General features: G+C 38.0%; 1 long non-coding RNA gene across 2 annotated transcripts in view; it reads right to left on the bottom strand.

Moving 5' to 3' along the window:
* Positions 1-235: 235 nt before the first annotated feature.
* Positions 236-26,728, bottom strand: part of LOC146768568 (uncharacterized) — a 178,981-nt gene continuing 152,488 nt past the window's right edge. For both annotated transcript variants that reach the window (XR_014954631.1, XR_014954659.1), the window contains 3 exons: positions 14,212-14,276; positions 4,040-4,097; positions 236-653 (listed from right to left, as the gene is read on the bottom strand). This is a non-coding gene — a long non-coding RNA (uncharacterized LOC146768568). The remainder of the gene's footprint in view (positions 654-4,039; positions 4,098-14,211; positions 14,277-26,728) is intronic.

Genomic DNA, 26,728 nt, shown 5'->3' on the forward strand with positions numbered 1-26,728 from the left:
ACACTGAATCCCCAAGAAAATTTTTTTCTTCTTTTTCCCCAAATAACTGAAAATATCTGATGAAGGTAACATGACTATTAAAGGAATTTTCAGAGGTCTGGCAAGGGGATGGAGACCAGAAGAGTCTATTATGAGCAGCTTTACAAGTTTTCCATTCCAATTCATGAACCAAAGCTGTTTATTTTTGCCCCGATTAGTTGAGTTACCACAGATATACCATTCAGATTTACAAGGAGAGAGCGAAATTAGGTGTATTTATTTTCTAAAACTACAAAGATAGAAAAAACACCAGTAACAATTTAGTATTCCCTACTATTTAAACTACAAAATATACCCAGCAGAATAGAAAGAAAAGCACACAAATGAAATAGGATGTGCATTTCTATAGTTGTGGTATGAAACAGTCACCAGGGGTAAAGATTAATGCCTAAATAGCAGATACAGACTTTACCCTGATCTATAGCCCTGGTACATTTTTATGCAAGACCACATCTGATGGCAGTCCACATGATGGTTCAAATGCCAGGTATCAGAAATCTGATTCCGTCTGGACCAAGACTTCTTTATTTGCACAGATAATTAGCAAGTCTTTCCAAGGCCTGGGCGAAACAATGGCAGCTGGTCAGGAAATCCACTCTTTACACAACTTCTCCCTAGAAGGAAATAAAATGAAGAAAAGCAATCAGAAAATTATCAAAAGGGAGACATACTATATCTTGTACATTTTGAATAGTAATTTGGGAAGTATTTAAAAGGAATACTTCCATATTTTGACAAAAGCTTGGGTAAAGAACTGTCATGAAAGAAATATTTCAAACCACCATATTTAGGTGAGAGGGAAAAAGAAAAAAAAAATAATCCACTGAGGAACACAGGAAAAAATGACAGTAGTCTTACAAATAAAGTCCCCTTCCAATACACATCAAAGAAAAGACACCTAGAGAAGATAGTTGCAAATAATTCCTAGGAGGGAGCCAGGGTTTCACAATGATTCATCTTTCCACAGGAAGAAGACAAAAAACAAGCTGAGAAACTCAAGCATAGTAAACTGCTAAATTAGAAAAGCATTTATTCATGTGTCTGGTCTGAATGAAAAAAAAGGCATAAAATAGCAAGTGAAGTGAAGACAAAGCACCAAACCACAGACATTTCTGACTATGTAAAGCCTGCAACATGACATTAATATCTTATCATGAAATCCAGAATAATTTAGTAAGAACACGAAAGCTTTACCACAAAGCCTGATAGATGTTTTAGGGTATGGCACAAACATACACATGGTCACTTTGTCATACTTTTGGTTCAGGCTTCCTGAGAAGTCAAACCAGCTTGTTTTAACAACTTGGAATAATTAAACACTTCCACTTTGGAGATTATGCTGTAGATTAAGGTGACCCCGATGTTGAAGTGAGCTGGGAGACAGAATTAAGTGACCAGAGACCTCAGGTCAGGCATGGGTGTGTCTGGGGGATGAGCTCTTCATGACTGTTCCATAAACAACACAGCAAAGTGCAATTTCGGAGAATTTGTTAATGAATCACATTTTTTTCCTGAACAAAAACTAAAAGAATATTTCCCTGTTCGTGAGCACCCTGCAAAACAAATTCATGCCTCCAAGCTACTCCCTTTAGCACTATCAATAATAAGACTTTCAGACTGAGGAAGACTATGAAACCATTCCCTTTTCAAGGTAAGAGATTTTTTTGGTTTTGGCCATGGTCTTAAATAGCATTCAAAATGTAGAGACTGAAAAACGAAATGGTTCCAAAAATTTGCTCAAATTAACAGATGATTTTTCCACTGCTTCCTTGTGCAAAGCACACAGGGAAAATAAGCCTTTCACTCTGGTTTTTGTGCTTTGAACATTACATTAGACAGCCAATAGATAACCAGCAGTCAAAGGGACTGTGCTCTGTTCTGAAAAGCTTTTATGCCATCATCAGAAGAAAATAATATTTTAAGGAAGGCAACCACAAAGACACTCAAAACATTATTAATAGATGAGAACAGCGTGCAAAAGAAGGTTTAAAACCCCCAAATTAGTTATCCTATGAACAAGAGAAATAGGTATATTTCCTTTGTGAGGCATTTGAGAATTTTTCTGTGACAGCCAATATTCCTTTTTTTCCCTTTCAGAAATGCAAGAATGTCACCATGAAAAGAACAGCAGTGGAATTTAAATCTAAAGAGAACATTGCTTCAAGCTATTCACACTCATAATCTGTGAAATTTATGGCCTGAGAAGACAGAATTGAAATTAGCCCTTCTTTAAATTGAGCTCAGGGTTCTGGGCCTATGTAACAACTTTATGCTTTTTAATATTAAAATACAGGCAATTGGAAACCATAGATGAAGACATCACAAGAGCAAAAGTTCTAAAACTTTTTTCTTCTTTAATTTATAAGGATTAGTCCTTTGCAAAATCAACACTGAGCACAAGTGGAAGATTTTTTTTCTTTTTCTGCAAACCTCTTTTTTTTGCCCTGTGATATTCTTTCATTTTGTTATTTACAACAATAATAAACCCAAGCCAAAAAAAAAAAAAAAAAGCTTCATAACTCAATAGATATTAAATGAAAAGTTATTAAGCTTTGCATGTCACAACTAAAATGCACATGGTTCCACGACCTAGCAAAAATCACAGCTGGGAAGCAGAATCACCATTTTTACAGGGCATTACAAACTGCATTTGCTAAATTGGCCAAGGCTTTTGAATCCAGATAGTTTTGAAAGAAGAAATTAATTCAGTCTGATGAAAAAAGATGAAGCAATTTCCTAGCTCTATACAGCCTATTATTTCTAAATTTTGACTGAATTCTCAGTTGCAATGCAAAAATATAAGCAAAATCCTGTTGCTATCACAGCTGCCAATTAAAATTTCAGAAATCAGAAGTTTCTGCTTAGTTTCAAACACAATTTGTATGTTCATAATGAGTATAAGTAGTACTTCTAATGGATTTTTCTTAAATATATAGTGGAAGAGGGGAAATTCATGACTTGGGCGTGTTTTAAGGAAAAAATTAACTGATGAAACCACAGCTATGGTTTTTTATGCTTTCATCAGAAAGCAAGAGTTTAGGAAGAGTTTAATTGAAGTTACAACATCCTAGAAGAGAAAAAGTAAAAATAAAGAAAGAACACAGAAAGAAAAAGGTTGAGCTGCAACTTTACTAGCAGATTTCAAGGAAGACTGTGACAGCATTGTGACAAAATAGAAAATCCTGTGAGAAAAAAAACCAAAAAACAAAGGCAGCTCATTCCATCCCAAGATGCCACGGAGCTTTACTCTTCCACATCTGACTGGAAGATGTTTGGCCAGTGCAGACTCATTGAGAGAAAACATCAGAGCAGTGGTCATAACATCTCCACCCAAAAAGATACTCCCACCTTGCTGCTGAACACATTTATAAGAGATAATTGTTGCATCCTCCATGTGCTTTATGTGTGATTTTGTCTTGGCACAACTGAAAATGCCTTCAAAGAAGTGACCCCAGGAGTTGAGTGTTACAGAAAATGGAGTAGGAAGCTGTGCTATCGTTAAGAAATTAAATAAGATTTATCTTCAGCAGCTGCCTTAGCAGTCTCTTTTGAATTCTACTCTTGATTTTAGGTGCTTTTTACAAATAGCATCATGATGGTGATCCAAATTTGTGAAAGGTGCCAAGGACATTTGCATACAAGTACATGTACATTTCAGCAACAAGTTTTACTCCAGGCTAATGCTTATGCAAAACAACTTGGTTTATTTTTATCAAAAATTGTAATGAGCCTCCTCCTTACTCTCCCCGCCAGCCCCTCCAAAAGTAAGCTGGTTATTATAAATGAAAAATAAATGATTACTGAGTAACAAAACTATAAACCTTAGTGAGTCATATAGTCCCTAGAATTAAGAAACATCAATAACTCAAAACTTCTAGTTTTCCTCATGGTTGGCTATTGAATGAGTAGAAGCCGAGGGAGAAAAGCTAGCAATGATCAACCTTTAGACAACTTCTAAAAAGTTTTCCCCATAAACATAGCATGGATAATATCTTTTTACCTCTTAAGGCCTTGCTGACTTGCTCCACAGTTGGAATCTGTATCCAAAGTTGCTATTTCTGAGGGAAAAAAAAAATCAGGTAAGCTAACATATACGGTTTGAAAAATGTTATCTATTCACAAAGTTGTCATTTGCAGCAGGCTCTTTTCTAAGTCACCTTTACCAGTGAAAATTAAATTAAACTATAGATGAACAAACAAATATCTGCAGATCTGGACACCTTCCAATAAGGCAGAAAAATCAAAACTCACAAGCCCTAAGAAATCAAGGTTTGGGATCAGCTGTACCTTTCTCCCCTTGTGGTAAAACACCTAAAGGAAGACAGATGTTGCTCTTCTGTCCAGGGCTTGGCATCCCAGGAAGAAGTCATGGTCTCCTGACAGCCACTTCAGCCCTGGACTAACCTTCTTGACTCCCCAGTGGCATCCTTATGATGCCTTTAGCTCCCACACCCACATCTACAAATATCTGAGAAAAAAATATAGCGTCATTTGACAACTCAACACAAGAAAATTGTCCACTATTTTATCTAAACAATTCTCATCTTTAATCTGAGGGTGATCAGATCTTCTAGGTCTTGCATTTGGGGCTGGGGAAAATTGTTTTTGTTTTGGTCAGGAATGGGAGTAAAAGAGTGCTATCATTTCCCTGTTTTCTAGGCCAGGCAAACAAGCACTGCAATTGCTGTGGTTAACTGCTGTCCCAAGCTGGTTTATTTTAGGGAAGCCAGGAGAGCAGGGGTAGTCCCATATAATTAAGCAAAGAAACTGGAAGTCCTTTGGACCAAACTTATTGCTTCTTCACATCTCCTGGCTGGGTAAAGAAAGCTCTCAGAAATCCCATGTCTTCTCTCTATCTCCAGCATGCTGCCATCCTTAGCTTTTCTCAGCTGGACCCCTCTGCAAGTTCTTTAGTGAGAAGGCAGCACTACAGGTTTCTTGGTTTTTGTTTTTTCAAACAAGCAAGCCCAGCTGGTCTCCAAAATACTAGGGAGCCCTTTGGCTTTGCTGCATTCTTGAAACTTACCAAATCATAAGGCTAAAGCAGAAAAAACCTCTCATTTAAAAAGCCATAGATTTTGTCATAGTACTTTCATTAAAACATACTTTGTGTGTAGAAATCCTGAAAAAAACCTGAACTTTTCTAGTAAAAAAATTACCTGGTTTCTGCTCATCAGAAACCCTGTGGCAGGGTGTGCACTAACAAGATTCTGGTGGGCTCAGAACAGCCTCTCACGAGAACTGAAAGAGATAAGCTTTAGAGATGGCTCTGAGGTTATCATCAAACTTTTAACACTAAATTAACTCTAATAACTAATTAGCTAATTAACTCTAGCTCAGGTTTATTAGTCCCGCCTGCAGAATGTTTAAAAGTGGATGGTACCTTGCTATTTTGACTCTGCCTGTACAAGCATTACAGAATTATATTGGTATTAAGAACCATGAGTTGCTCTGACTGCAGGGCTCACTCCAGTGAGGTATTCACAGATAATAAAATTATCTATGATAGGCCTAGGTTGTTCTTTTTGTTGAGTGTTTTCTTAAGAACTATGCTAATAAAATGCCAAGACACACTTCTCTCAGTGAAGAGCTTAAGTTCTCAGAGAGCACAATAGTCAGACAATTGATTAACTTTTGGCCAGCTTCTCCCATCAACTGGTTTTCACAATTAAAAAGCCCACCACACACCACTAGAAAAAAAAACAACCCAAAAACAACCAAACACCTAACCAGCCAACAAAACCAAACAAACCCCAAAACCCTAAACAAACAAACAAAAAAACCAAACAAAAAAACAAAAAAATCCCAGAGGAAAATAATATATAGCTAAGAAAATTCGGCCCCTTTTTCTTACATATTTCCAGCTTGTAAAAAAAGTCAGACTATGGATACGTTCACAGAATCACAAGGTTGGAAAAGACCTTCAAGGTCATCGAGTCCAACCCATGCTCTAAAACCTCAGCTAAACCATGGCACTGAGTGCCATATCCAGTCTTTTTATAAACACATCCAGGGATGGTGACTCCTCTACCTCCCCAGGCAGGCCATTCCAGTGCTTGATCACTCTTTCTGTAAAAATATTTCTCCTAATATCCAACCTGTATTTCCCCAGATGTAGCTTGAGGCTGTGTCCTCTGGTTCTGTTGGTTGTTTCTGGAGAAAGAGACCAACCCCACCTGGCTACAATCACCTTTCAGGATGCTGCAGAGTGATAAGGTCACCTCTGAGTCTCCTTTTCTCCAGGCTAAACTATTCGATCTCCTTGAGTGATTGCTTATCAGGTAAACAATAAAGGAAATAATTTAGAGAACAGTATTAATCAATCCTTCATAAATTCGATTGTGCTCACTGCTTGCTTTGAGATAATTGGTAACATAAAAGATCCTGTATTTTTTTCCTTAATTCACACAGCTTCCTACTTCGTCAACCAATGGCTTCAATATTTGATACATTTATTTTAAATCTACACTAACATCAACAGTTGCCTATTAATTTGGCAGATAAACCCTTACCTAAGAAAGACTTTCACTTTTCTCTGTTTGCTCCTTCTTTCATGAACTGGCAGTGTTATCACTGGTAGAGTAGTTACTAACATATGCCATCAGCCACTGAAACAGAAGCATCCTGTTGTTTCAATTCTTTCATATTCCTTTGGTTTTCATACAAAGAAATCAGAGCAGCAAAATGAAAAATACTGAAACAGCAGCAGAACTGCTAAAAGAACTGAGGTCTCTACTTCTTCCTCTTAGAATAATGATTATATTGTTAATATAGTTCTTCATCCAATATTAAAGTCAAAACTAATATTACTTATAGTAATCTCAGAAATACGTAGTGAGGCAATACTTACAATGTTTGAATAATTTCAATATTTCATAAATATTTTTATATTTTAAAAAATTTGTTTAAAATCTATTACAGCACATTTGATCTTTGACCTTTAATCTTCAATGCTTCAATAGAAATAGTCTTCTTAAGTAACTAAGTAAAATGTAATGTTAGACAAGGCAAAACTCATGGAAAAAATGTTTCAAGCTATATTTTAAATTTTATTTTCTTCCTGTTCGTGCAAGTGCACTCCTCCTTGTTTTCTCTAATAAGGGAAATTATTGTCAAATTATTTTTACCTAGTTGCTTAAGTCTTGTGTATTATAAACCCCAGAATTTTGATATTAATTTGTTCCAAATCTCTTCATGCAGAGACTTGGTTGCATTACGCTGCTCCTTTGGTAGGCCAAGTAAGAGCACAATTCTTACAATCCTCACCACACTTATCTTTCAAAAAACCCCAATGCTTTCATGTGAACAGAACAACCTCAGGCCAGCACAGTTTCTTATCCTTTTCTGAGGTGTGTGAGAGAGAAAGTCTTGGGAAGTTTAAGAAAGGGTCTAAGCAGTGCTCTGTTGTCAACTTCACAGAGTCAAAACTACTCTTCACCTACGTCTGATTTTCCAAATGCCTGATAAGTGCATCCTCAACAGCTTCCTAGTGTTTTCTACAAGTGGCCTCCATACATTCATATACCCCTGCTGCCAAATTCCAACAAAGGGGTTGCAATCTGATGCCTTGAACACTGAGAAAAAACTTCCTGCTTATGAAATATCTGCAGCTTTAGCAAGACAGCAAACAAGTATCATCTGCCCTTACTACACTTTGTACTCCTTGCTTTGACAGCTTTTTAGGAAAACCTCTCATTGCCATCCCAAACTTCTTTGCTGACATCTATTTCATCAACTTTTTACCATACATTGCGTTCCATGTTGGAAAGAGCAAGGAAGAAGAAAGCAGAAGCATCAGAACTCCCTGCATTTCTTTATGTGCAAAGCTGAAGGACATTTCTACAGAACAGATTTGAGGTACTTAATTTCATCTAAGAAATGCATATTCCCATCATTGCCAATTTCACAGAAGAAAAAAATAAAAACAAATAAATTAATCTCTGGTCCTCCATGCAACAAAGTAAAAAGTTTCAGAAATTAGGTAAAGAGTCAGGTATAGTGTACTGTGAAACAGTCTTCTGGAGCAAAAGAGAGAAGAATGTTGGAAACATTCTACTTCAGTGAAAAAAAGGGCAATAGCACTAGAAAGATTTATTGCAGTCTAAATACTGAGAAGCTTACATGACCCCAATAGTTTTCTGTGATCAATTTTTATCATTCAAGTGTTTCAAACTTCTTCACAATAGAATTGCCCAAGTTCTACAGTTTACAAGTAGCTCTGCAGGTGTTGACACCTGGTATATTCCATAACTTCTTTTTCTCCTCTAAACACATCCTTTCAAGTATATGCTGTCTTCACAAAAAGAGCAAAACAATGTTCTTTTCAGACACAGAGGTAGCAGCTGCCCTTGAGATACTTCCCAAATGTAGCTGGAGTTCTTGGAGTCCACAGGGATGCACTTAGGGTAATGAGATCTGCTGGGAAATACAGACATTTTAATGGTCCCAGAAAGGCTTTGCAAGTTCATGCTGGCTTTTATAAAGGCAGATTATATGCTTTTAATTTATGGTGGTTTTACTGTGGTTCTTCAGCAGAGAACGCCCTTCCCCACCCTCCAGCATGTTTGTGTACCCATGCTTAAACTACATTTTCAAATTGGTGTGATATTAGTGGCCATAGGACTACCAAATTGATGGTATGGGAAATTAAGTGTCTGGAAAACTAAACAACTTGTTCACTAATTTTTACTGTTGTAAACTGCTTATTTGAACTTCATTTATCATAGATCATAGTTTCCCACCAGAGAACATAAAGTGTTCCATATGCCAAAGAATTTAGGTTTAAAAAGGAACAAAAAAAAAAAATTAGATTCATCAGCTATGCCTAAGATTTCCAGTCAGTGGTCCTTAAATTTTAAGACTTTGCAACTGAATGAATGCACCTCAAATGCTGGTGATTGTCAGAATTTACAAGCTTGCACCTTTAGTGTTTTCTCTGCAGACACCCTGACTGTGATTGATTTAACTGTGCTGACCTCCCAACTGTGACAACTGCCTGATCCTCTGTCACCTGCTAATAACAGCCATATATTTAGCTGCATCTCCTAACTGCATACTGGTGGTAGATGCCTAATAAGTTATTCAGCCTGGATTTAGGCAAGACATCAGAGATTTTGTGTCCTAATAACATTCCCTTAAGCCATCCAACTTCTTTGCCTTTTAAGTTGTTTACTAACGAAGATAAATGAGCTTGCCTAGGCAGGACAATGACAGTAGTTGGCAGATACATTGCTCACAAAGCTGACCCTATTCCATTTTAAAATAAAATAAATCTATGATGGGTTTTTTTTTTATGTATGACTTATTAAATTACTGATATGGAACTTGTCTGCCCCAGATTGCAGGGCACTGCTAATGCATCGAGCTGCAGACACTACGTAGCCTTAAAAACACTCAAACAAAAAAGGTTTACATTAAAATTAACATGAAAAAGAGACAGGTTCAGATAGAATGAGAGATGAGGGGGAAAATACAAAAATGCCTTTTCTAATTGCTTTCTGGGAACCCAATATGCTATCAACTGCAATGATTTACGAAGCAGATGATGCCTGGGAAAGACAGCTATGACACATTAAAACTATTCATTTAGAAGGTGGAATCACAATGCCTCAGAAATTGCTGTACCCAAAGAGGTTTTGTCAAACCTCCGTAACTAGATGCACTCAGGAACATCCTGTGAAAACATTAGAGCTATTACTGATTAGACCCATAAAAACTATTAGTTTGAGGCTAAACATTTTTCAGCTAGAATTGGGAATTTAGGAAGTCATAGAGTCGTTTCATAGAAAGGCTTGGGTTTGAAGGGACATTAAATTCATCCCAATTCTCTGTCATAGGCAGGGATGCCACCTACAAGACCAGGTTGCTCAGGGCCTCATCCAGTCTGGTCTTGAATGTTTCCAGGAATAGGACATCCACAACTTCTCTGGGCAACTGGTTCTACTTTCTCACCTCACTCACAGAAAGACCTTCTTTCCAATATCTAACCTAAATCTTGTCTTTACGTTTAAAACCACTCCCTTATGTCCTATTATTGTCTGCCCATTAAAAGATTGCTCTCACTCTTTGTTGTGAAAGCTCTTAATGTACCCAAAGGCTGTTCTAAGCTTTCTTCAGAGTCTTCTCCACAACTTTCTCATCCCGTCTGCACAGGAGAGATGTTCCAGCCTTATCATCTTCATGGCCCTCCTCTGGGCTTTCTCCAGCAGCTCCACATCCTTCCTGTGCTGGGGACCCCATAGCTGGGTGCAATTCTCCAGGTGGTCTCACAAGGAAAGAGCAGAGGGGTATGTGGGAATCCAGAGCTTCCCTCTGGCTGCCCTGGCAGGTCTGGGACCCTGGCCGGGGTCAGGAACCCCCTGGACAGAGCCCCAGAGACACTGGCTGTGATCTCTGCCCATGGAAAAGAGTTTGCAATCTTACAGGATGAATTACCAGCTCTGAGTGTTTGATATCAGTAATAATTAAGTGTGGCACGGGTGCAAAAGTAAAATTTTAGGATTCTAGATGAGGGGTCCAAAGGGGACAAGATGGAGGAAATTGGGTGTGCCTTGTCCTTTTTCTCCTTCTTCATGCCCTCCATGTCTCACTGTGGTGTTGGCATTTTTCTGTTGGTTCAGGCTGGGGACACACTGTCCAACGTAGGTGACAGATATTGGCACGTTCTTGTAAATGCAGCCCAGGGAGTTTCTGGTATTTAATGTTTGTCACATCCCACTGAGGGCAGAGCCCCACACGCTGCCCTGCAGGACAGAGCTGGGCAGGGCAGCAGAACATGTGAGAGATAAACAGAATAAACAACCTGGAAACCAGCACAGACCAATTATGGCTTCTGCTTTGGCAGCAGGGCTGACAGACAGAGACTTTCTACAATCTCAGAATCATCAGTACTGGGATTTCCCTGATGCAGGTGCAGTACCTTGCACTTGGACTTTTTGAATTTTTAAGAACCTTGGATTCTTGGTTTACTCTTTCTTGTAAAAGGTGCAACATGCTGCTCTTAGGGTCAGCAAAAAGAGACCTTGCAAACTTATATGCAACCACAATTCTAATCCAGTTAATGGGGAGCTGACAAATAATTATTAGTATGTGCTTGTAAAACAGCCCTAAAACTATTTAGGATCTCACATCCAGGTGGGGTGGACATTTGGTCCAATCCCTTCCAGCATAGACCGTGTGCCTTTTTTTGCAGCAGCTCCAAATAGAGAAGGTCAGAATACAGTCAGTTAAAGTCTATATGATACAAAGATTCATTCAGGAAAAACTGTGCAAAATAACAAAGTAAAAAGAAGCCTTATCAGAAAACCTTTGAAAAATACCAGCATCCAGAACACACAAAAGCAAAAAACATAGGTTTTGCTAAATTCTTCAGGCTTTTTTTCTACATTTCTAACAAAAATCAATGAATGTCATTGTTCATTGCATTATAAGAGAATGTTCTGTAATAATGAAATAAGAAATAAAACACCTATTGCTCAATCTGTCAGGTCATTTACTCCTTTTAGAAGCATGAGCCATCCCATTTGCATGGCTGCAATAACTCAGTTTTTGCCCTGCATCTCCTTAACAGTAGACAAAATGGCATTCAGGCAGAAAAATAATATATAGAAAACAAAACACTTGTAATAATTTTTAAAATTATGTTCTATATGTATTTGGCCAGGCCAGCAAGCAGCCAGTCTCAGTGAAAATTCCTTCTTTCTGTGTAGCCAAATGGGTATTTCATTCTTTAGTCTTCAGATAATTTGTTTGATTTGTTGAGGACTTTTTTTCATAAAGTAAGCCCTAGTTACACATTGGATTCTGCTCCAGTCTTCCCATATTCCCCAAATTTACTCCCTCTCCTGAGAATTTATTGTATGCACAGACACTCTGATGCATGAAATCATCTTCATATTCTCTAGCAAGAATAGAGAATGTTTATAAATAACTAACATATTGCATGGATAAAATGCAAATCACCATGCTAGACAGAAAAATACTTTAACATGGCCTACAGTGCTAATCCTACCCAGTGATTGCTCCCACCTCAATCCCTACCAGTTTCAGGGCAGCTTCTTAAAGCAGCACTTGAATAACACTGTAGGTACAACACAACAACAGAATTCTGTGCTGCACAAGTCTGAATAGAGCCAGGGAAGTGCCAAGACACTTCGCAGTTTCTCCATTTCCTGACAGCAAAAATGTGATTAATTCTCTTAATCCCAATTTCCCATCATTTGGCCTCACATGGACATTGCATAAAACAATGCAGAGAGGTCCCAGGTGCTTGTGCAAAAGGTAACTACAAAAGTTCAAGCACTCAGTTTCTACAGGACAAGATGAGACAGTTGGACAACTTCAGATTGGAGAAAGACAATGAATTCTGCTGCATGAGTGACCAGAGAGTTGGGGCTCAGGCAAACCCTGGGGCTCCAAACTGAAATCACAGCTGAAATCCCCAACGTGAACCCAATCCCAAAACACAAAACACAATGTGGACAAAGCATCTTGCCATTATGTTTTGGATCTTGGTTTTTATTCATGCTGAACTCCATGCACCATGTTGTGTTCAGTTAAAAGAGATTTTTTTTTTTTCCAAAATTATGGATAATTTTTTTTAAAATGCAGTTGCACATTTTTAAGCAAAAAGCCAGAATGAGTCTCAGACTCCATATTCTGCTCACTTATCTCCAATGTTTTAGGAGATGACCATTAATAATAAACACTTCCCTTACCTCCCTCCTGAGGTAAGAGTTAATTCTGAGACAGTATATCTAACTAAATACCAGTCCAAGAAATATTGATATTCTGACACAAGACACAGTCAAGCAGAAGCTAAAATCTTTAAAACTATAGAAACATATATAGAATGGAACCCTTTTTATTCAGCTTTTGGTAGCTGCCACATGCAATTGCTGCATGTTAACACCAATCTACACATTGCTAGTCTAGATTTCACTGTCCTATGTCCTAATGAAGTAAATGCTACCTGATACAACACTTGATTGCAAAAACCATTGTCTTTTTACAAATGGGTGCATAGATCTGTGAACAGATCTATCATATTCAATTTAAGTTTCTTTACACATTCACATTGTTTCTGAAGTAAGACTGAATTTTCTCTCTCATCCACCAACACATGCCCAGTGAGAATCAGTAATGCTATTTCAAGCCTTGCTGTCTCAGTAACAAAAAGGAACTCACTCGTGCTGTTTTATTTCAGTTTCATTAGAGAGGCCAGTCTGAACAGAAAAAACCAGCATTTCCAGCCATTTGGGTACAGCAACCTGCCTGCAGCTTTGCATATGTGCAAAGACAAAGGTGCCAAGCAGGGTTTTAAGAAACAAATAAGGAAAACCAGTGATTATGCTACCAGGGTTTCCAGACAGCTGTAATTCCATTGCTCCCACTTTGTTTTTTCCTATATTTTCCTTATTTTCTATTTATTGTTCTGTCAATAGCACTACCCTCAGAAGCTGCCCTACCTATCAAGCAAATATTAAGATAGACTTGGTGGTATGAACACACTGAATCTTGTCTTTTACTTACTAAAGGGTCCAACTGGCTTAGCAGGAAAAAAACAATTGTGTGGAATACAGAAGACAGATGATGACAGGAAAGTCAGAAAGAGAGATCAAGTGTCCTGCTTAAGAACTGCTTGATAAAAACTCAATTTTTAATCAATAACTTCCCTTTTGTGTCTAATATAAAGTTTAAATGAACTTCAGGCAAAGCTAAGTAGACTTCTCTTAATTGGCACCCAAATTATGCTCTCTGTCTTCTGCATCCTTTTCTAAGCTAAAAGCTGTGCTGCTTTGTGGCAGCTTTACTGGAAATTTCACTATTCTGTTTTTACTGAGTGCAAACTAATACCCTTCCAAGGCCCACTTATATTACTTTACAGTTTTAGACCATTCCTGCCGTGCATTACATCCACCAACTCTAAAAGAAAACTTGTGGAAGTTCTGCTACCTTAAGAAAGAGGCCATAAAAGTTACTCTGATAAGCTGAGTTTAGTAGGAAAAATAAAATACAAAAAGATTGGCCTAACTAAAAAGGAATAGTATAAGAGAAGAAACGAATTTTTTTCTGACACTGCCAAACTCCTTTATATCTTTCTGAAAGACACAGACAAATAGAGTATATTTCTTTGTTTACAGGATGTATTTTATATATTCATTTCTTACGTACCTTATACTGGAGATATCTTCTACACATTAAACAATTCCACATGCAGGAAGACTGTCTGCATTTACCTGGTGTAGAAAAAACAATATAAATGATAGCTTAAAATATAAATTCCATTTATTCCCAAGTGAGACCTTAGTTCAAACACACTTTTTAAAATTTAATCTTTAACTGAATTGTAGAGATACAGTGGTCAGTACCCAGAATGAAGAATGTTTGTCAAAACAGCCTAAGCAGTGATAGAGTTTTCTGCATGATTCCCATTAATTCTAAAAACCTCTTCAGATTGAAAATACATCAGCAAAAGTCAAGTGTCAATGCTTAAAATCTCCATATTCAGCTCTGAGACTGCATTAAAAGATCCTGATCAGTTTTATATTTTTAAATACTATTCACTCCCATATATCCTTTTCCTTCAATAGGAGATGCAAAAAACTAGTTTTTGAAAGATCTCAACATTATATCTAATGGGTAAGAATTCACAGTCTTACAATGCCTTTCCCTTCACTCCATTCTCCCTGAACAGGCCAATAGCTCTTGTCCAGGAAGACCATCCATTTTCACAGTGACAGATATTGATTTTAATTAAAGCAGCAGAAAGAAGCTGAAAATATTAAGCTCTATTCTTTCACGTTCCAGGAATCAAAATAAATGGCACTGAGAATTTACACAGACACAGGCACAACCACAGAATTTACACAACCACATATTTATGCCTATGTCCAAAGCTGCAGCCAGCCTGCACGAGAGATGCCAAGAGAGAACTCCAAGAGATTTAATTAGTACAGAAAGCTGATTTGATCATAAGTACAGCATGTATTATTCTTGGCACCAGCAGCTCACCAGGAGAAGTGAGTCCCTATTGCAGTGAAAAACTTGGTAGGCAGCAGTAGCCACTTAATTTGTTTATATAACCAAGCAAGCTGTTTTGCGCCTTTGTTTCTCCCCCCCACATTGTTTATTCCATGCCTGCAAAGAAAGAGAGTGTTTGGGTTAGCATCCAGCAACTCACAATTACAACTTGAAATGCTTGCCAACTGCATAAATCTCAGGAGCCATGAAAAGGAAAAAGGGCTTTTCCTATAATTACAGGCAAACCTACATACACAGTACAGTCTGCTCCTAAGCCATGTATTCTTGCATGTATATCCCCAGGTTTCAGAAAAATATTTCAATTGGGAGAAGTAAGCAGGTTCAGAAAGGCTGTGTTGCATGCAAACTTGCAAAACAAGATATATTTATGGTCCATCAGAAGTAGCATCTTATAATACAGCTTTGCTGCCCTGCAAGAACTGATGAAATCATGTTCACAAGGCACATGGCAGGCCATTGGCTAAGTGCCAGGTACAAAGGACTGCTATTCTAATGATTAAAAAAAATCTATTCCTCTCTCAACCTTCACCTGATCAATGGGCTAAAATTGGTTTTAAATGTGATCCCACTGTATTTTAAAATAAGCTGACTAAGGACAGTCTCATGCAGTCTACCTTCACCCTTTTAAAGATTTTATATCTCCACTGTTATGTGGCTAAATTACCAGGAATTTTTCTGTGTGTTGCATTTTCTCTGTAATCCCTGCAGTAAAATAAAAGGGATTTACCCAATGATTGTCATGTGTAAGTGCATAGATATTAATCAGCAATTTTACACATCAGGGCAATTTTTCCTACTTTCTCTCAAACAACAGAAATATAATATCAAATTCATAACAACCCTGTTCCATCTGTAAATCCATCTGGTTTTCTTAGTAAGTGCCTTTGAAATACTGATACATCTGGGGGAAAACATGTTGCAAATAAACAAATTTCATATACAGCATTTCAGTTTTGAATGCAAGAATTCACCCTTTCAATCCGGAATTCCACTGCATTCCTGTGACAGATATCTCTGTCTTGCAGGTTGTAGCATATTGTTGTCACCTGAATATATACTCCTTTCTCTACAATACCTTTTGAATAGATACTTCCCTTCAATAAATGAAAGGTATAATAGAGAAGCTATTTGGAAGCATGAAATTTATCCATCTTTTTTTTTCCTCTCAAGGATCTGTGAATTTGGCTGTTTCCTTGATGCTCCTTTTCTGTTTGATTATCTTCATTTTATGGGCATAGGGATTTCAGGGGACTTGGTGTGGCTGTGGCTCCTTTTGGAGAAATGTGCTCCTGCTGCCTGAGTGACAGGTACTGAGCACTGGCGTCTCTCTGATCAGGGTCAGAGAGGAAAACCAGCTACTTCTGATGCACCCTGAAATAAAAAAAGCAATTCCATGCTAGTCAGGAGCATCATCTGGACCAGTGACACTTTTTCCCAGACAACACTAAGAAATTCACTACATACAATAATCTTCTGCCACCTAGAGAGAGACTTGGCAGAAAAACAGTGTAAAATTAGCAATTAACAATTTGCATAAGAAAAAAAAATTTTTTTGCACTCATTCTGAGCTTTGAGAAAGGAAGCAGGGTTTCCAGCATGCACTGTCTGGGGTAGACTGCAGCATAAACATTCATCAATCCTGAAACCAGTTACTGTTCTTCTGTCTGTCACAGAAGACACTATTTTCTCTGCGTGAATATTCATTAATCAGACCACTATACACTGCAGGTGAGTTCATAGAGGCTTTCCTTATCATGAAATGCAGGTTAAAACTTACTACAGCAAAAATACATTGTAGTGCACATTGCTGAATGTTGCAAATCCACTCACAGCACCACTGGAAATTCTCAAGACATGTCACTTCTTGGCTTGGACTTAGTTAATGACTGAAGGAGAGGACACAAAGGATTTGTAAGGATTTTTTGATTTACCTACCAACAGATATCCCATCAGGGAGTGACCCTTGAATCAAAGCATGAACAGCAGTAAAAGAGTGCTTTGGAAACCTTGTGCAACTTAGAGATGATTATACCAATAAGTATATTATATCCTACTCTGTAGGATATATTGTAGAACAAAACAAAACAAAAAAATTCCCCAAAGACATGAATCTTTCCAGATTTTCAAGAGCTCCATGTCTCACTCTCAGCTGACAGAACACAGTCACCTTGGGGTTACATTGAACAGAAGTAGCTATCGATTAGAAAAGTGTTTGCAGATTAGGAGCTTTGCAAAAGAGTTGCTCAGCAATCTCTATTAATTGGATATTTCAGCACTTGATACATAATTTCTGTGTCCATTTAGGTGGGTCAATATTGTGGAAAAAGCTAGAAAACAGGTCTGGCACAATAAAGCTGCAGCTCTCTTCCCATTTGTTTGGATCAGTCTAGGCAAATGCAGAATGTGTCTACCCTCAGCCTGAATAACCACTGGGCTCATGCTCCATGAACAGGCTGTAATGGTTTTCATTCGGCACTGTACCAGGGATTCATGGATGTACCAACTTTACAGAATCTTGTCTCAGAAAGGAATCTCGGGTGATTGCTTGGTCCAAACCCCTCAGCTCAACATAGAGCAAGTAGTCCAGAATCATGAACTATTTTGAATATCTCACAGGCTGGAGACTCCACAACCTTTCCCAGCAGTAGAGTTTCTCTTTATTCCAGTGTTCTGACTCTGTCTGTAGCAAAATATTTTCCTTGTGCTGAGCCTTCTCTTCAAGGGTAAATCATCCCAGCTCTCAGCTTCTCTCTCTGTGTCCCTGTATATACTCCCTTAATCATTGTGTCCTTTGCTCCAGTGTATCCATGTCTCCTCTTCTACTGGACAGGAAAGATCTGGACACAGAACTCTAAATGTGGCAGGCAGGACACTAATATACTATTAGAATACTATATAAAGGAAGATACTCAAACTACATACTACTTTCTCTAATTCTATCTCTAACCCAACTCATGACCCTCTCTGAGAGTCCAGCCCCAGGTGGGCTGGATTGGCCATCAACTCAAACAATCCTCACCAGAATCCAACCAAGCACTCACTCCAGGTAAACAATTCTCCAAACACATTCCACATAGGAAAAACAAGGAGCAGAAATAGAAATTGTTTTCTCTTTCATTTCTCTCTGTGCACCTCTATGAAAAATCCTGAGAGGGAGAGAAATGTGCTTACCACACAAACGTCTTTGTTGAACTTCATGAGCTTCTCCTTGGTCCATTTCTCCAGCCTGTCAAGGTGCCTTCAAAGAGCAGCACAGACATCTGGTGTATCAACCACCCCTCAGACTTTCATATTTCCCTCAGACTTTCTCAAGCTGAACTCTGTCCTGTTGTCTAGGTCAGGAATAATAGTACTGGCCCCAGTGCTGATCCCTGGGTGTCCCACCAGTGACTGGCCTCCAGCCAGACTTCAAGGCACCATCACAATGTGCTGAGGCCAGCAGTTCAGCTTCTTTCTGGTCCATATCCCTCTCCACTTGTCTGATGAGCTGTTCCACCAGTTTGTCTACTCTTGGACACCTTTTAGACATCAGGGTCTCCAGAAAAATCAGGTTCTATTTAATTCTGTTTCTAGGAGGATGAAGCAGCTAGTCCTTACAGACTGTAACATGAATATCCATGAATTGGCTGTGCTGGAACAGGATGACTGATCGTAGTAATCTTGTCAGTTTTGATCCTCAGTTCTGTAGGAAGCAGCACATCATGCTGAATAGGGATGAAGAGCAATTAGACCATTGAAGGAAGCCTGCTGTGTTTCTGCCCTCAGAGGTTAATATCCCAATGTGACTAAAGGAGAAATACTGAGGATATTTTCTGAAAAACAACATGACCTTTAAGAGGAAAGGAAAAAAGTCTTCTTTTTCTTCTGCTATACATAGCAGAAAGCTTCTGCTTGAAATTGCAGTAAATCTGTGCCTTAAGCTAACATCTGGAGCCTTGCACATCTGTAGCTTAACTAAGAATCAGAGCGTTTTTGTTAAGTAACTTACAATGTACATGTACTTGTAACACTGACAAGAGACAAAATTTTACTGGGCTAGCAAAGATGGGTTGGAGACAACAACTGAAAATATGTCTAGATTGAGTTCATCCATTTACTAATTCTCAAGGTTAGCCAAGTTCTTAATTTTTTAAAAATATAGCAACTGTTGAATGCTTAGAAATACCTGAACACTTTATGAAAATTCCTATAAAAAAAAGCTTTTTACAGGTATCCTGAACCTATAAAAACCTGAAGAGCAGGAATATCAGATTTCCCACAAAAAAAAAAAAAAAAAAAAGACACAAACTCCCAGAATCCAAGTCTTTCTGCTCATTGGTCTTACAGAGGGAGAGATAACTGTTCAGATGTCTGAAAACACCATCTGCTCACACTTGTTGAGGCATGGAGTTCTGCAGAAACATAGAAATTACTGTGTTCTTCTCTCATTCTGTATAACTGCTGCAAATGTCAGTACTTTGCTCATCCAATTCCCATTGCACGGCAAAAGTCACCAGTAGAAAGTATCAGTATCAAGTGAAGAAAAAACTCTGCTAAAGCTTGTTTATGATAGATAATTGTGCCCTTTCTTCCCCTTGATGCATGTAACCATTTCATCCATTCCCATTACCTGCAGTGAGAAAACCAAACTTTTTTAATGCATCTCCCCATAATTCTTAAATCCTTTACTCTCTCAACAAAGACTTGGTTATGCTGTTTTTTGCTGTGACAATATGATGTGTGCTAATAATTTTCTGATTTGCTGCCACTGGTGTCTCAGCAATTGTTTTTTCATCATAGAGTTCTCTCTGGAGATTATTAGTCACTGTCAAGGGTGACCTGCTAGCTCCATTGTTAGTGGTTAATAAATGATTTTTCTTTACATAATTTATACCAAAAATTAAACTCTAAAGGTTATGTGAGATGTTACCATTCCTAAAGACCAAGTCTAAAAGTGCAGGTATTAAAAAAGGTGAGATGCATGAAGCAGCACAGCTATTCTTGGGCAAGCATTGATAATTAGATATTACTTTGGAGAAAGGGCAATGCTTCATCCGAAGATGAAGTATTATCTTCAATATCTCTTTGTGCATTTGGTGGAACATTCCCACTGATTGTGCTTCTAATCTCAAAATAAGTTGGCAGGTTTGCCCTTTTCTAGCTGAAATATAGTCTCTTCTGGGAAACCTTTACCAACACATCCTGACAACTGTTATGTCCTATTAAAGGTTGTTCAGAGATATTTGTAGTATCTTAAGTACACACTGCATTATTACAGGTGAATTCTACATCTGCATAAAGATTTTGCTGAAAACAAAAGGCAAACATTTCCAGGGGCTATCTCCTTTAGGAAGCAGACTCATTCTTGTGCTAGGCTATTGTTGTATTTGATGGAGTTGCTTCAGGAACAGCAAAGTCCTCTGGGGATGAAAAACAGGCAGGTGTCAGACTCCAGGAGAAATGTGGCCATTTATGATCTGCTCCCCAAGAACAAGAGGCCTCCACAGACACTTTTGATAGAAAAGGCAAAACCACAGTCTGACTGAGCACTACATCAGAGTGATATTAAAAATTGCTCTCAAATATTATTTCCCTTTTTCCAGATGTCTTTAGGAAATTCCTCTTTATGTGGCAGAAGTGCTTTATGTTTTGGTATAGTTTTGTATGGTTTAAAAAAGACCCAGCCAAACTGTTGATCACATGAGAAAATAAAAGATTTCATTGCTTTTATGAAGAAGGAACATGCATATTAGTCTCATTTAATGGTTGAAAATACTTACCTTGTCTCCAATCAAGTAATTAAAAAAGAAAAAAAATCTGCTTTCTTGCATTATTATTATCATTAAATTATCCCTTTTGGGTTGGCTAAACTGTCCACACCCCATTTTTGTCAAAAATCTACCCCAGAATATCTCATGTCAAGACAATTTAGCTTTTATGTTTGTAGTAACATAAGGTACCCATTTGTACTTATCACTGTAGAAAAAGACTACAACAGTTTAAAAAAAAAAAAAAAGAAACAAAACCCTAGAAGCTTCAAATTCTTTTGAGAACCAGAAGTTAGAGTCTAGTGAACTATTTCCACTAGATGAATTATTGCTGAGAGTTTTACAATATTGCCTAACAGACAGCACACTGATAATACCCAACTGTCACAATTCAGAAAAATATATAAAATAAAAACATGTCACATCTTGTCTTTCCTTTAAACTTGTGCACAGGTACCAGGAATGTAACAAAAAATAATTTTTTTCAAGTTATTAAAAATATCCACAAAAACAACTCTGCTGACATCTGTCACACATTCCTGGGCCAAGAGGCAAGAGTCACTGGAAGATAATTGCATATAAGTGCTATAGCATGTAATGATTTAATCCCTTTTATGTTAATAGCCACATTTAATCATTAAGAATGGTGAAAATGGATTGTTCAAATATGTCTTAGCTAACTACAAGCTCAATAGACACATTCTGAAGACAATGTTTGCATTAAAGAAAAGTTACTTGGCCTTGTATGCAATTATATAAACGGATTTAGAAAAAGCATCAACCTGTCTCTAGTCAGCCTTAGTCAGAAAAGCTCATCCTATCTATTTCTCTTTGTGAGCCAGCACATCCTGCTGAGGTGTGTATCCTGTTCTCCTGTGGATCTCCAGCAGAAAAAGTGTGTGTGCTTGGGAATTCAGCAAGAAAAAGTGGGGCATTTGCAGCTCGTGATAGTCTTAAGTGCTAGGCACTTAAATGCAAAATATAAAATACCATTAGCTTTTTCATTTGTTTTGTGAAAAAAACACCCAAACCTGACACAAGTTTAGTTTGTTTGCTTGTCCATCACAAAAAAGTATTTTCCAATATTTATTGCAAAAGTCACAGCCTTTATTACTACTACTGATCCAGCCACCAGCTTATGAAAATCAGCCAAAAGATTTATTCCTAAGACTTTAGAATTAAACACATGCACAGTATAGCCAGATTTTAAGCAAGGATTTGAACTTGTGACCTTCAAGTATAAATTTATAATAGTGACATTTGTAAATTACTCTTTAAGACTAATTTAATGACATGAGTTGAACACATTGTTAACTTCAGCTGAAAAAGTATTCTCTTTAAACTTTGCAAACCTTTTTGTAACCTCCCCATTTCTTTGTATGTCCCTTGCATACAAAACCTGTACTTACTAAACAAACAATCACAGGCAGGAAAATCACAGATATACATTAATACAAGTGGTTTATTTTCATGTAACACTTCAAGGAAATGGAATTTACTGTGTGGGATCTGAGTCTGTGTGTCCTGAGAATTACCTCAACACCAGACACATAAGAAATCACTTGTATCATGTCTCTGAGAATACAAACATGATTTCATATCTAAAACTTATTCTACAAAATAAATTAAAATAGATGCTGCCTACTTTATGAAGTAAATTGAACCAACACACCCACACAAGTGACTTTGAACTGTGTGCCTATTTTAATAACTAAGAATGGCTTGGTTTTGAAGGAAACAGATTTCTGACAAAATGGAAAAATATTCAGCCTTTGATCTTTCATTTTGCTTCCTGGGGTAGGAAAAAAAAGGTTGTAAAGAATGTAGAAATAATGAGGTCATTTCACATTTGTGTTTCTTACGAGAAATAAAGAAAATAAATTTTGGAACTTAAAAATCCCAAAAAACTTTGCAAAAGTAGATCTTCACTTTTATGTATGTCGGACAGCTGAAACTGATAAAAAGTTGGTTGGTGCTACTTAAAGCCAAAAACATGCACAGTCCACACTGAGTTTTAGTTTGCAGGAGAAAAAAGAACCAGAAAGTGTTCCAGAACTGTAATTACAGAATAAAATGTAGGTGCTTATATTGTAAAATGAGTCAGTCTACAACCCAATTAAATTTGTCTTACTTTTCAAAAAACCATTTTGCTGTAACAATATGTACAAGGTAATTGAGGCTATGGGACACAGGCCTACAGTGTGAGCATGACTGTGCATCTCTAAGTCCTTATGAATTGGGAAGGTATTTTAAAGGATTTTCTAGGCAGCTGGAAATCAGGAATCTGGTTTTGACAGCTTAATGGGGAAATGGAGAGAAAGGGAGTGCGTGCAAAAGGTGGTGTGCAAGAGGGCATGAGAAAGAGTGAGGGTGAGCCAGGCAGGATGAGAGGGGGAGAGAGCAAGAAGAGGAGGCAAGAGCAAGTGGGAGAGAGCATGAGGAGAGCAAGGACGTGCATGAGAGCAGTGATTGCAAGAGCAACAGTGAGGGCAAGAGCAAGCATGAGAGCAAGAACATGAGGGCATGCAGGAGAAGGAGACCTTGTCTGAAATGTCCAGTGATGTCAGCTATTAATCATGCAAGATGTAAGAAACTCTTATGTGTGGTAGATATAATTCGCACCGTTTCTAGTGTATATGTGATATTGAATATTTATTGGAGTTTGTATTAGGAGTCCCCCACACCCTCACAGGCAAAACCTGGTGTCTGTTGAAACCTGATTTATACGTAAAAGGATGTGGCTGGGCCAGGAGGGATACGGGGATACCCAGGCACTGATCAAGACAACCCGAGATGGATATCATGGAAATCCTCATACAGATACATAAACTTCATCAAAGGATTCAACAACTCCAGACACAGAATTGTTCTTTCTCATCACAAAAAAAAAAAAATAAAAAGAAAATCTCATTAACCTATGGATTCTGAATGGAAGAAAAGGCTGACTGCCGAAATCTTGGCCTCAGGCAGAATTTTCCCTATAAAACCCGCCTGTGCCAGGATGGAGGTGTGTGGGCACAGAGGAAAACCTCTGCTGAGGCTGAATTCTTTGTTACACACTCTCCCCTTGTGGTTGGCAAGATATAATTTGATTGCAAATAAATATTTTATTTTTTCATTTTAAATTTGGCCAGACAAATTTTCATTTATAACAAAACTATCTCGTCGGCAGTGAACTGTGTTTTGATCCACTTACTACGTGACCTAACACAGTGGAGCTGGAGCACTGAAGTTCAGCTACTAACACTGTGTTTGAAAATAATATCAATTAGTTGGATGAAGATCAGTTTTTTAAAAAAATCAGCAGAACACAGGAGGGGCAAGTAAAATCTGATGCAGGGTTTCTGCTGCTGGTGATTGACCCTGGCACAGTTTGTGTTGCTTCTCTGCCTCCTTTACCAAGCACAGTGTGCAAGGACTTGTTGATTAAGTGGACTTATACAGAGACTAAACTGCTGCCCTGAAGCATTCCCACTAATCATTCCTTTTGTATTTGAGGCCAAATTCACAGTAGACTCTGTGATAGTGGAATACACATATGAGCCCTGGACCATTACATGGATGAAATTATTCAAAAAGGATGCAGTTCTCTAGTCTGTTTCCCACTGCCAACCCCCAGGCTCAGATGGAAATGCTTCTGGGACAGCTTCTGAGGACAAACACATAGCTCAGACCAGTATTTCCCACACATGAAGGAAAGCTCTCATATTACATCCAAAAAGAAAGAAAAATAAGGTGATGAAGGAGTAGGAATGGCTCTAGAAACACAGCTGGAAATTAGCTAGCTCCACTACTTGCAAGAAGCAGTTTGGATTTTGATTTCACTATGGATGAGTTTCTGTACTCTGTTACATACTTTGCTGTCAGTGATGTGCAGATTTGCAAGTTTGATGTCTTTTGGAGCATATCTGTGACCTGAAAGTACATCCTCCCTCTGTCTGTCCCACATGATGCCAGGAGTCCCACTACTTGTTGCCAGAAGACTTTTTAAAATTTTACTTTAAAATCATTTTAGCTTCCCTTCTAAAAGTAAGAACTGAAAATATAAATAATTATTAATCCAAGCACTGAACAAAGTTAATGTTTCCTCACTTGTAGCTATGTTGCATAGTATAATATTAAAAAGCCAACCCACACTGAACAGAAGTCTGCTTGCCTAGCATCCTTCCAGGAGTCTGCCTCCCAGACATCCTTCAGCCTTCTGGAAGCAGTAAAATCCTTCAGCTAGAGGCACGAGATAATTCTGAAAGAGCTGAAAACGACTTTTCATAGCTCTAGGATTAATGAGCTAGGTAGCCTGTCACTATTTGCTCATTATAAAGAAAGCTCAGAATGGTAATGGCTAAAAGTCATTAACTTCTGGCAGCAGCTCAGTGACATATGGGAAGAACTGGTGGCCTCAACTCACAACTTAGAGCAGCAACATTTCTTATTTGTCAGTCCCAGCAGAAAGAGCAGAGTCTGAATGCAGACTGGAGAGCTGCTTTCTACATCCCAGCTCTTACATCTCATGGAATTTGGAAACCACCAGAGGAGCTGCTGTGGCTGCTGGGATTGCTCTTCCCTGAGTTGCACACATCAGTTTCAAATTAGGTAATGTGGCATCCAGCTACTGACTTCAAGGCTAAGGGATTCTTAAAATAAAGCAGCTCCCAAATCACTGTATTTCATAAATAGCCACAGGAACCTAGTCAAATGCAATTACTGCTCAATCACACTTTTTATCTTAAATCTTGGCTCTTCAGTTCTCTCTCTTCTACTTTGAAGGAAAAAACCTCACAGATTTTTTTTTTAATCATAACTGTACCTAAAACAAGTTGGAATTTACAGTACTTGGTATTTACCGAGAATTGCTAACACAAAATAGCCTTGAACTACTTCTCAAAAAAACCCAAAAAAAAGAACCCAAAAAAACCCCAAAAAACCCAAAACCAAAAAACAAAACAAAAAAAAACCCCAAAAAATACCCCCCCAAAAAAACCCCAAAAAATACCCCCCCAAAAAAACCCCAAAAACCCAAAAACAAACAAACAAACAAAAAACCTAAACCAAAAACCAACATGCAGGCAACTGGATAAATTTATATTAAGTTTAGTTTGGGGTTTTTTTTCAGCAACTGGATAAATTTATATTAAGTTTAGTTTGGGTTTTTTTTTCAGTCATAGGAATATGCATTCAAAACCACAGTAGTTTGACCAGAAAACCTGTAGTTTGATCAATCTTTTGATTCACCCAGTGCATTTGTGCCTTCAGACTGAGCAAGAGCATTGTCAGACTTGTGGCAGCCTGTGAGTTGAAAAGTACTAAATATGGATAGATAGAGAGGAAAACCCACACCAGAAATACTGACACGCTTTTGAGTATCTAAATTTTTCTTCCAATAACCACTTAGACAAGCAAGGTCTTGAGGATCTTTGCAAAAGGCCATGTTTTATACTATTTGGGTAGCAATGGTTAGATCCAGAATCCAAGTTACAAAGCAGTTCTTGTGCAATTCCCATTTACACACAAAATGTGTCATCTTTCTTTTAGGAACAGACAAATCAAAAGTTTCATGATGACATAAGGAACTAGCCTGGCCACCAGCTTCAGCCAGTTTTGCACTGTGTTTAAAATAGCATTAAGTTGTCCTGCCCTAAACTTTACCCTGGTGTTGTTTACATGTCTGCGTTTATCCCAAGCAGGAATAAAAATCTAAACCCCTAAACCAAAACAACTTAACCCAGCCACTTTGCCTCAGGGTGTGCAGTTGCTTTTCTCCAACACTTCTCCTCTAAATAGTTATGCTGCTTGGAGAATCAAAACAGCCAGTGACAGAAATTGCCACAACATTTTGGTCATGCTGTTGCTCTTGAACTCAAGTCAAGAGCTTATGAACAAAAATACATGGCTTCTTTGCT

This window comes from Lonchura striata, chromosome 1 (assembly GCF_050655825.1).
Source record: "Lonchura striata isolate lonStrDom1 chromosome 1, ASM5065582v1, whole genome shotgun sequence".
In the NCBI taxonomy this organism is placed as follows: Eukaryota; Metazoa; Chordata; class Aves; order Passeriformes; family Estrildidae; genus Lonchura; species Lonchura striata.